Source organism: Microtus ochrogaster, chromosome 4, assembly GCF_000317375.1.
Source record: "Microtus ochrogaster isolate Prairie Vole_2 chromosome 4, MicOch1.0, whole genome shotgun sequence".
NCBI lineage: Eukaryota > Metazoa > Chordata > Mammalia > Rodentia > Cricetidae > Microtus > Microtus ochrogaster.
The window spans coordinates 24,816,050-24,824,789 of NC_022011.1; the positions used below are offsets into that span (position 1 = coordinate 24,816,050).

General features: G+C 43.7%; 1 protein-coding gene across 1 annotated transcript in view; it reads right to left on the reverse strand.

Annotated features, from left to right (window-relative positions):
* Positions 1-8,740, reverse strand: part of Cdyl2 (chromodomain Y like 2) — a 181,247-nt gene that overhangs the window by 172,175 nt on the left and 332 nt on the right. The gene's annotated exons all lie outside the window — the stretch shown is intronic.

Here is an 8,740-nt window from a genome sequence, read left to right on the forward strand (position 1 = left end):
CTCTCTCTCTCTCTCTCTCTCTCTCTCTCTCTCTCTCTCTCTCTCGATGTCCCACCTTCCTGCCTAGCTATTAGCCATTTGGTGTGGCAATGTTTTGTTTGTGATCTAAAAATAAAGCTTTCCTGAAGATCAGAGTGTGGAGCCAGACACTAGTTAGCCAAAGAGAACAGGCAGTGATGGCAACATCTTTAATCCCAGCACTCTGGAAGCAGAGGCTTACAGATCTCTTTGAGTTCAAGGCCACCCTAATCCAGTCTAAAAGAGAAACAGAGCCAGGCAATGGTAACTCACACCTTTAATCTCAGTACTTGGGAGTCACATGCCTTTAATCCCAGCACTAGAGAGGTGGAGACAGAAAAAGATGTGGCTGAGGAGAGAGGAGAATACAAGGCGGGAGGAGACCGGAGCTCAGACCATTCAGTCTGAGGATTCAGGATCTTGCCTGAATTCTGGAGACAGGATCTTGCTCCTTTCTAGTCTGAGGATTCGGCAGAGGAAATAGAAAGGAAGGAAGGAAGGAAGGAAGGAAGGAAGGAAGGAAGGAAGGAAGGAAGGAAGGAAGGAAGGAAGGAAGTCTCTCTAGTGGCTGCTCCTTTACTTCTCTGATCGTCCAGCATCTACCCTGATTATCTGGCTCTGGGTTTTTATTATTAAGCTCAATTATAATTTGCACTACAATTCAGCCCTTTATTAAAACAATCAGAAGGTGTCCTGGCAAAGACACATCTTCAGAGTGTACAAGAAGATTATTCTATAACATAACATCACATACATTTGTCAACAGGATTAGCTGGTCAGCCCCTTCTCTCAGACAAATATTGTTGAGACAAATATATTGCACTCAGTGAAGAGCTTCATTTCCAAGTCCTTGACTTTGGCCTTTTCCTTGAGCCAATTTTACTTATGAGAAAGGCTCTGTGTGACTATATAATGTGTGTTCTACTTTTCTGCTGTTAAAATTACTGAAGCTGAAACTGGAGAGGTTTCTCAGTGTTAGGAGCACTCGCTTTTCCTTAAGGGGACCTGAGTTTGGTTCCCAGCACCTACATCAGGAAGCTCACAACAGCCTGTATCTCCAACTCCAGGGACTCTAGCACACCCTTCTGGCCTCTGTGGGCACATGTACTCATATGTGTGACTACACGCACATGCACGCTCACACATACACATACATAAATAACATATTTTTAAATTACAGAAGACATCATGTACAACATCAGAGGGTTCATAAGATTTATGGAAAGTCATATGTAAGAATGTAAGGGATCAATAGAAGTTAACACCACGATCACTACTATGCAAAACATTCAAAGCAGATGTAGAACTAGAGGGATGGAGATGGCTGGTCCTTCCTCCCATGTCTTGCAGGCATCACTCTGTCCTTCACATTGCACCAGATTCTTAAGAGTTGCCTGTGGAAGATGTCTCTACATCCATATCCCCCACACTGCATCAAGCCCTTCTCAACCCCCATCACACTGAATGGGACAACTGCATCCCACAGTTGCCTTATTGGTCGCTCAATCCAAGAACACTACTAGTTTGCTTTCTCTCCCTCCGCCCCCCCCATCCTGAATCTTCCATTGATTTCCACAACCCTAGTCTTTCACAACTCTTGCTTGGAAAGCCACTCTCTTCGTTTCTCTAAAACTTCCACTTTCCCCATCAAGGAGCTGGAACTCAGGCTTACACACTGTTCTTTGGTCTTTAACTAGACTCTGTGTACTAATGGCACTCAGTCTCTGTACATTTACTACTATTCAATCTATCTCCATACTAGATACTACTCCTGAGCTCTGAGTTTGCGTACCTGCCGCTGTGGGCACCTACACTTGAGTGTTTCCCATGCCCTGACTCACTGCCCTTTCTATTGCCTCCATAGTTCCTTCAAACAAAACTTCTCCCCAAGTTCCAGCATGAACCCAATGGACTAACAGAAACCTAGGGATTACCCCCCAGCTCCTGCTTTCCTTTACCCTGTGCACTGGTGAACAGTTTTATTTTGGCAGGGCAAGGGAGACTTCCACTGAAAGCCGTGCTTTCTACACAGCTTCCTTTGCAGCTACATAGTCAAGCCAATAAGATGACAGCAGAATCCAATTGTTTATGGAAAGGTGATTCGATTCAGCCCTCCATCTTTCTTTTTGCTCCTCTTCTGAAAAAGATGGCTAGAGCTCTAAGGCTAGGGTGGAGCGTGAAATGGCCTTGGGGACAGAAGCTACACCTGAGGATAGTGAGATAGAAATAAAAAGAAACCTGACATCTTGTGAACTTCACAGAGTGGCATACCAAACCTGAATTCCAAGCTTTCCTTTATAGAAAAGAATGCATCGTGTTAAAGCTAGGTTGTTACTGTATACTGTATATTACACCTGCAGCATATAAACTTGACTGATAAACCAAACTATGCTAATCCCTTTAAAATCTTACAATCTTGCCCATTTTTCTCCATTCTCATTATCACTCCCATTCAGCCACCATTGCCTTCCAGTTATTAAAACAGAATGCAACAATTGTTGGCTGGTCAACCTGCTCCCATTCTTCTTCTAATTTAATCAACTTTCCATTGTGGAAGGAAAATCTCAGGTTATGAATTATCTTACTTAGGGTTCCTATTGCTGTGAAGAGACACCATGGCCACAGCAACTCTTGTAAAGGAAAGCATTTAATTGGAGTGGCTCACCTATATAGTTCAGAGGTTCAGTCCATTATCATCATAGTGGGACATGACAACTCACAGGCAGACATGGTGCTGGAGAGGTAACTGAGAGTTTTACATTTTGCAGGCAACAGGAAGTGAACTATCTCACTGGGCGGTGTCTTGAGCATATATGATACCTCAAAGTCCACCTCTACAGCCACACACTTCCTTCAAAAAGACCACACCTATTCCACAAGGCTACCCCTCCTAATAGTGCCACTCCCTTTGGGGGCCATTTACTTTCAAACCAACACAAGAATCAAGAGTAGTAAAACCATTCACATTCTTAAAACTATACATATAAAGAATGATGCTTTTGGACATTCATAACAGAAGCACATAATATCTTACAAATAGAAGCAATGTAGATGCTCCATAATAGAGATTGGTTACCAAAAAATGTAATACATTCAGGAGAAAACTGACCTTTCAGTAAAAGTCCTGATAGGACTTTTAATCTGTCCACATCCACTTCCTAGCTGAGTCTCCTCTGGGAAACCTTCTCTCATTTCCCCAGCCTGAATCATATATATATTCCTCAACATCATCCTGAATGTCTCATCTTCCCCATAGAATACTTTCTCCCACACTTTCCCCCACTACACCATAGGCTTTTAGGGGACACTACCATCACTTCCCTTGTTCCAGGCATATATTTATCGGTTTATAAATATGAAAAAATAAATGAATGATGGTGCTACAAATTCAGCCAACCTAGACCTCCTTTCACTGTCCAAGAGAGGTTTTCAATCTAATCACATGTCTCTAATATTAAGTCTTTCTATAATCACCCAGCCTGAGCTGTTTTTAAAATTTGGTCAGGCTACAAGAGTCCTTTTTATCTCCCTTCAAGGACAGCTTAAGGTCTTGAAGAAATCACCTTATGCAGTAAAGAGTAACATAAAAACCTGCTTAAAAATAAGGCAGTGGATCTCCACTGGAGAACCAAATACCTGGTCCACGTTCACTGGACTATGTACTATTGTACTCTGATCCCAAGATTCCAACTCAACTGGTCTATCATCCTTGAAAGACGTGTGTAGAGATTTAAGAATTCCTATCTTTGACAAGAAGGTCCTTAGATGGGATTAATCAATTAGGTGAGTGACATCAGCATCACAAGAAAGTTGTGTAGGTTGAGATGCCATTTCTTCGACTTCTTAATATTAATACTTGCAGTACTCATGGGCAAGCTCTCTCACAAGGAAGGAAACTCAACAATGCATGGAAACACTAGCATGAAGTGGGAAATATGCTCAGTCAACACATGAGTGCTAGCTCATACAGTGGCACCACCACCATGTTGTATAGTGAAGCAGGAAGAACTCATAAAGAAGATCTGAAAACACTGGTCTCCTCTTGGGTGAATGAATAAAGAAATGGACCAGACTTAACTTTATCAGAAATCATGTTTATTAGAAGTGAATGCTCTGGGCAATCTACAGAGAACCAAGGAATTGTCTGCTCTACCAGAACCCTGTAAAGGACTGTTGGACTTAATGAGGGACCCACTAGCCAATATATTCCTATTAGATTTATTTGGAGCTTAGTCAATGTTACGGGTGCAAAGTTGCATACATTTTTCATGATCTGCTCCAGGGTTGTCTCCTTCTGCAAGTTCTGATACTTCTAATGTGTGACTTTGTATAACACAGGTTGCACACACACAGGCAGAGACCTGTGCTCAAGACTACTGTAGGGTTCATATGCAACTAAAGTCAATGTAAAGGGAAAATATTCAGTAGTTTTTATTTGGAATAAAAACCATTACATACACTGTGCAAACATACATAAAATTGTGCACATATAGCTCTGAACATAAGGAAGGAGAAATATATGTCATACCACCCTTCACCCAAAAAAAGATACAGCCATTTTTTTGAAGATAGAGCTTTAGGAAGCATCAACAGAGTCTGGCACAATAAGCATCATCTCAGCCAATGAACACACACACACAAAAAAAAATCCTCTTTGAACATTTTGTCCTTCATGTCCTTCATTCAACTAGTCAAGGGTAAGAGGTGTAAAACATCACTTAACAGCAAGGAAAACCACATGGTGGAGGTTTAAATGCAGTTTACCCTTTCAGGGGAAGATAGTTGGCTTCTCTTAAAGGTACCCAGACACACTTCTAGAGAAAGAACTGAGCCACCCTATTCATGGTGTGTGGTGTGTCAATTTCATCAGTTTCAGCAGAAACTAAAGACACCTGGGAAAAGGAAACTTCAATTGAAGGACTGCCTACATCAGACTGGCTTGTGCACATGCCTGTGAGGTATTTTCTTGATGTGGGAGGGCCAAGCCCAATGTGGGTTGTTCCACTCATGGACAGATAATAATAGTCTTGGGTTGTATAAGAAGCAGGTCATTACTCCTAGCCTATGCAAAATATGGTTTATTGGTTAAAGATTATGTTATTTTACAGTCTATTATAATATTTAATTAAGAAAATACTATCATATAGGAAGAGATATCTTTTTCATAACTCATAACTTTTATGGTCAGTAACTGCACTAAATAAGAAAGAAGGCTAATGCTGATCAAGCCATAGGGAGCAAGTCAGTAAGTAGCATTCCTCCGAGTCTCTGCTTCAGTTCCTGCCCTGCGGTTCCTGCTTTGAGATCCTGCACTGGCTTTTCTCACAATGATGGATTGTGTAGTGTGGAAGTGTATCTTTCCTCACTCACACATGTGTGTGTTCGTGTGTGTGTGTCTTGTCTCATTGCTAGGTATGAAAAGTGTCACTGAATACCTTCAGATGGAGCAGATTTTTAGTTTGTCTTTTCCCACAATGCTCCCTATACAGAAGCACTCATGCCCCCCCCCCATCTTTACACTATAAATCTGGATCTAGACAATATTAGAATTTTCCATCCCTGGCAGAGTCAATCATTTGCCAAGGTGGTTGGGTATCAAGAACACATCATCTGTGACACAAGGAAGCCAATTATCTTGTCTTTTTCTTGCTCCCTAACTCCTCACAAATTCATTTCCTCATACTCATGACTCTTGTCAGTGAGCAGAAAACTGCACAGTAAACAGAGAGCACACTGAGAGATCGTTGGAATTCTTATGTCCCTTTTCTTCCCCTTATCTCTGTGATAACACCACATCCTAGTTTTGTTTCTGTTGCCGAGATAAATCCACAGTTACGAAGTACCAATGAAAATAATTTTACGGTTGGAGGTCACCATAACATGAGGGATTATATTAAAGGGTTGCAGCGTTAGGAAGGTTGAGAACCAGTGCTCTAAGATAGCAATCAATATTGGAAACAATCCTATCATATACATGATAGCTAGAATGCATTGGAAGAGGGTGAGGGCTCTGGTGTCAGAGAAATAAAACAGAGCAAACCGTCTTCTCTTGCTCCAGGTTTCCTCACCAAGACTAAAGAGCATCATCACATAAACAGAACTCATTTTCTGCTGTCTTTAAATCCAGCACACAACCCCTTAACAGAGCTCTCTGGGGAAGGCTTGCTCTTCAAAACTGAGGTCTCTAAAATCACCCAAGAGAAGGTCAATCTCTGCAGTCCAAGCATCATCCTCACCATAAAAAGTCAAAGGAAATGTCAGCAGGCACCCAGATGAACTATGTATTACAAAGATCATCACTCCTAGCCCACTTAAAATACGGTTTATTGGTTAAAAGTTATGATAAGACATTTTACATACTCTCAAGTATAATATTTAATTAAGAAAATACCAGCATATAGAATAAGGTGTTGTTTTTATTTCCTTTAAGGTCAGGACCTACACTGAATATTCAACAGGCTATTTCTAATGTATACAACTTTACAGCTAGAAATATATTACTGAGGCACATTTGGCACTTCTTGATTTTAAGTTAAATTTGAACAACCAATTAAATCCCTCAGACTATGTTATGCAATGGAGGCATGGGCAATAAAAGCCTTGACATTGGTTATAGTCTCATAATGCAATTTAGCCCTTCTAGTAATGGCTGTGCAAATAATCAGCCACAGGAAAACCATTTTATACAGTATACAATTACCCACCACCACGGAAGTAATTGTTATTACTGTCCTGCTTATTGAACTACAATAAGCACTCCTGAGTTGCTGAGATGGTTCAAGGCCACTGTGGAAACTCCCATCCTCACAGACTCATCTGGTTACTATCATTAGCAAGGTTAAGAACGGCACTTTCAGATGGACATTAGACAAGAAATTATCCCCAGAAGGTTCGTAAGTTTCAGACTTCAAATGGGAACCACTTATGTCTCCTGTGATGTCCACTTCCTGTCTTCACAAGGCCACTTGTGACCCAAGCAAAGTCAGTGGCTCTAAGACAACTCACCATCGGATGAGAAAATTCCATGACCCCAACAAGGTCAGTTTTTTGTTTTGGGGTTTTTTTTTTCCCCTAAAGGGCATCCACTTTCTGCTGGTGTTCTGGTAGTGCTGGTTCTAGTTCGGGGAGTTTGGTCAAACGCTTGCATTCCGCTGGGTTTTGACTTTTGGTTTCCGAAACTGCCCCCACCATCTTGAAAAAGGTCAGCGGCTCTTTGGATGGCTTGCTGGCCCATCTGTCAGTGTCTCACCAGGTTTCTAGTCAACCTTGGCTTCTCTATCATCAAGTATAAGGAAGGCCATGGAGTAAAAGAGAGACCAACTTATTTTTTAACATGGGTCTCACCTGACCCTGATGGCCAGTAATCCATCACTGGGCCTCACCAAGCCCAGAATCATCCCAAAGGTTCTGGATTCACAGGAAGCCAAGATGCCTACTGGCCTGTCTTCCACTCTCACACCAGTCAGCAAATCTACCATCTGGGAAGCTTGGGGTTCTCGGAGAGCCCTGGGACCGAGCTAACAGTGGATCACCACTGCAGTCTCTTACCCAAAAGGTTAACCCAACCTGTTCTAGAACTGTATGGAAATTTAGACAACAGCCTGAAGAAAGACAACCACTGCGAAGGATTCAACCGGAGGGTGTGGTGGGAGGTCCAAAGTGATCCTTAACAGTGGTTTTTTTCAGTATCTACAGGCCTCCTGGTAGAGGGTGGCCAGTCCCTTTGGCATCTTTATTCAGAGCCTTCTCTTGAGAAGGAACACCTTCTAAGGGTATCCTCCCTTGGGATTGGTGGTGGATTCTTGTTTGTCCAATGGTCCAAATCCCACGCAAGAACAGTTGTGGTCCCAAAGCTAGCTAAGCCCTCTCTCCCCAGAGACCATGGGTATTTCTCTATTGTTCAGAAGATGACAGATGGATGTCTTCTTTTAACATTTTGAACCGATTTCAAAATCTCCAGTGCCCACTACTACCTGTGTGGCCTTGGAGACAAGTATTAGCCCCTGATTGTGCTAGCGAGTGCTGGGAACAGGATTCACACCCATGTCCCCTGACAAGTCTGACCACCCACAAACAACTTCCACGTTCCACCTGGGGGGTCCCTCTGCAGCTCCCCTTTCATACTGAGAAGCATGACAACAGCAGAGGCCGCCCCCAAGACCCTGCAAGGAGAGCTCCATAGCCTGGAGAAGGGGGGCACTAGGCAGCAGGTGGGGGGAGGGGGCAGGCACTCAGTGGCCCCTGTGGAGGCAAGAGTAGTGTCCCTTGAGCACCCCCCCACTACGCCCCAGCACTCGGCACCTTTGCATTCCCCTCCCCTGGTGCCTGGCTCCCCTGCAATCACCCACCTTCTCCTCCCCACCCAGTTCAGACCCGCGCACCCTCAGGGGCTCGGCACCCCTAAATTGGGCCGTCCGCAACGAGGCCCCCCGCATTCCCTCGCACGTCCGGAGGCGACTTTTTTTTCCTTTTTTTTTTTTTTTCTTTCTTTTTTTTACCTGTACTTTTCTGCACACTTGGGGCGGCTCGTCGAGGCTGAGCAAGCACCTCCCCGGGACCGCTACCTTCCCTCCCTCCGCCCCGGCTCCGCCCGGCTTCCTCCTTCCCCTCTCCAAGGCCGCAAAGTAGATGGAGTAAGAAGAGAGTGTGTGCGCGAGAGAAAGAGAAAGAGGGAGCGGGCGCCGCGGGAGGCGGCGGCGGGAGGCGCGCCGGGCCCCCGCCA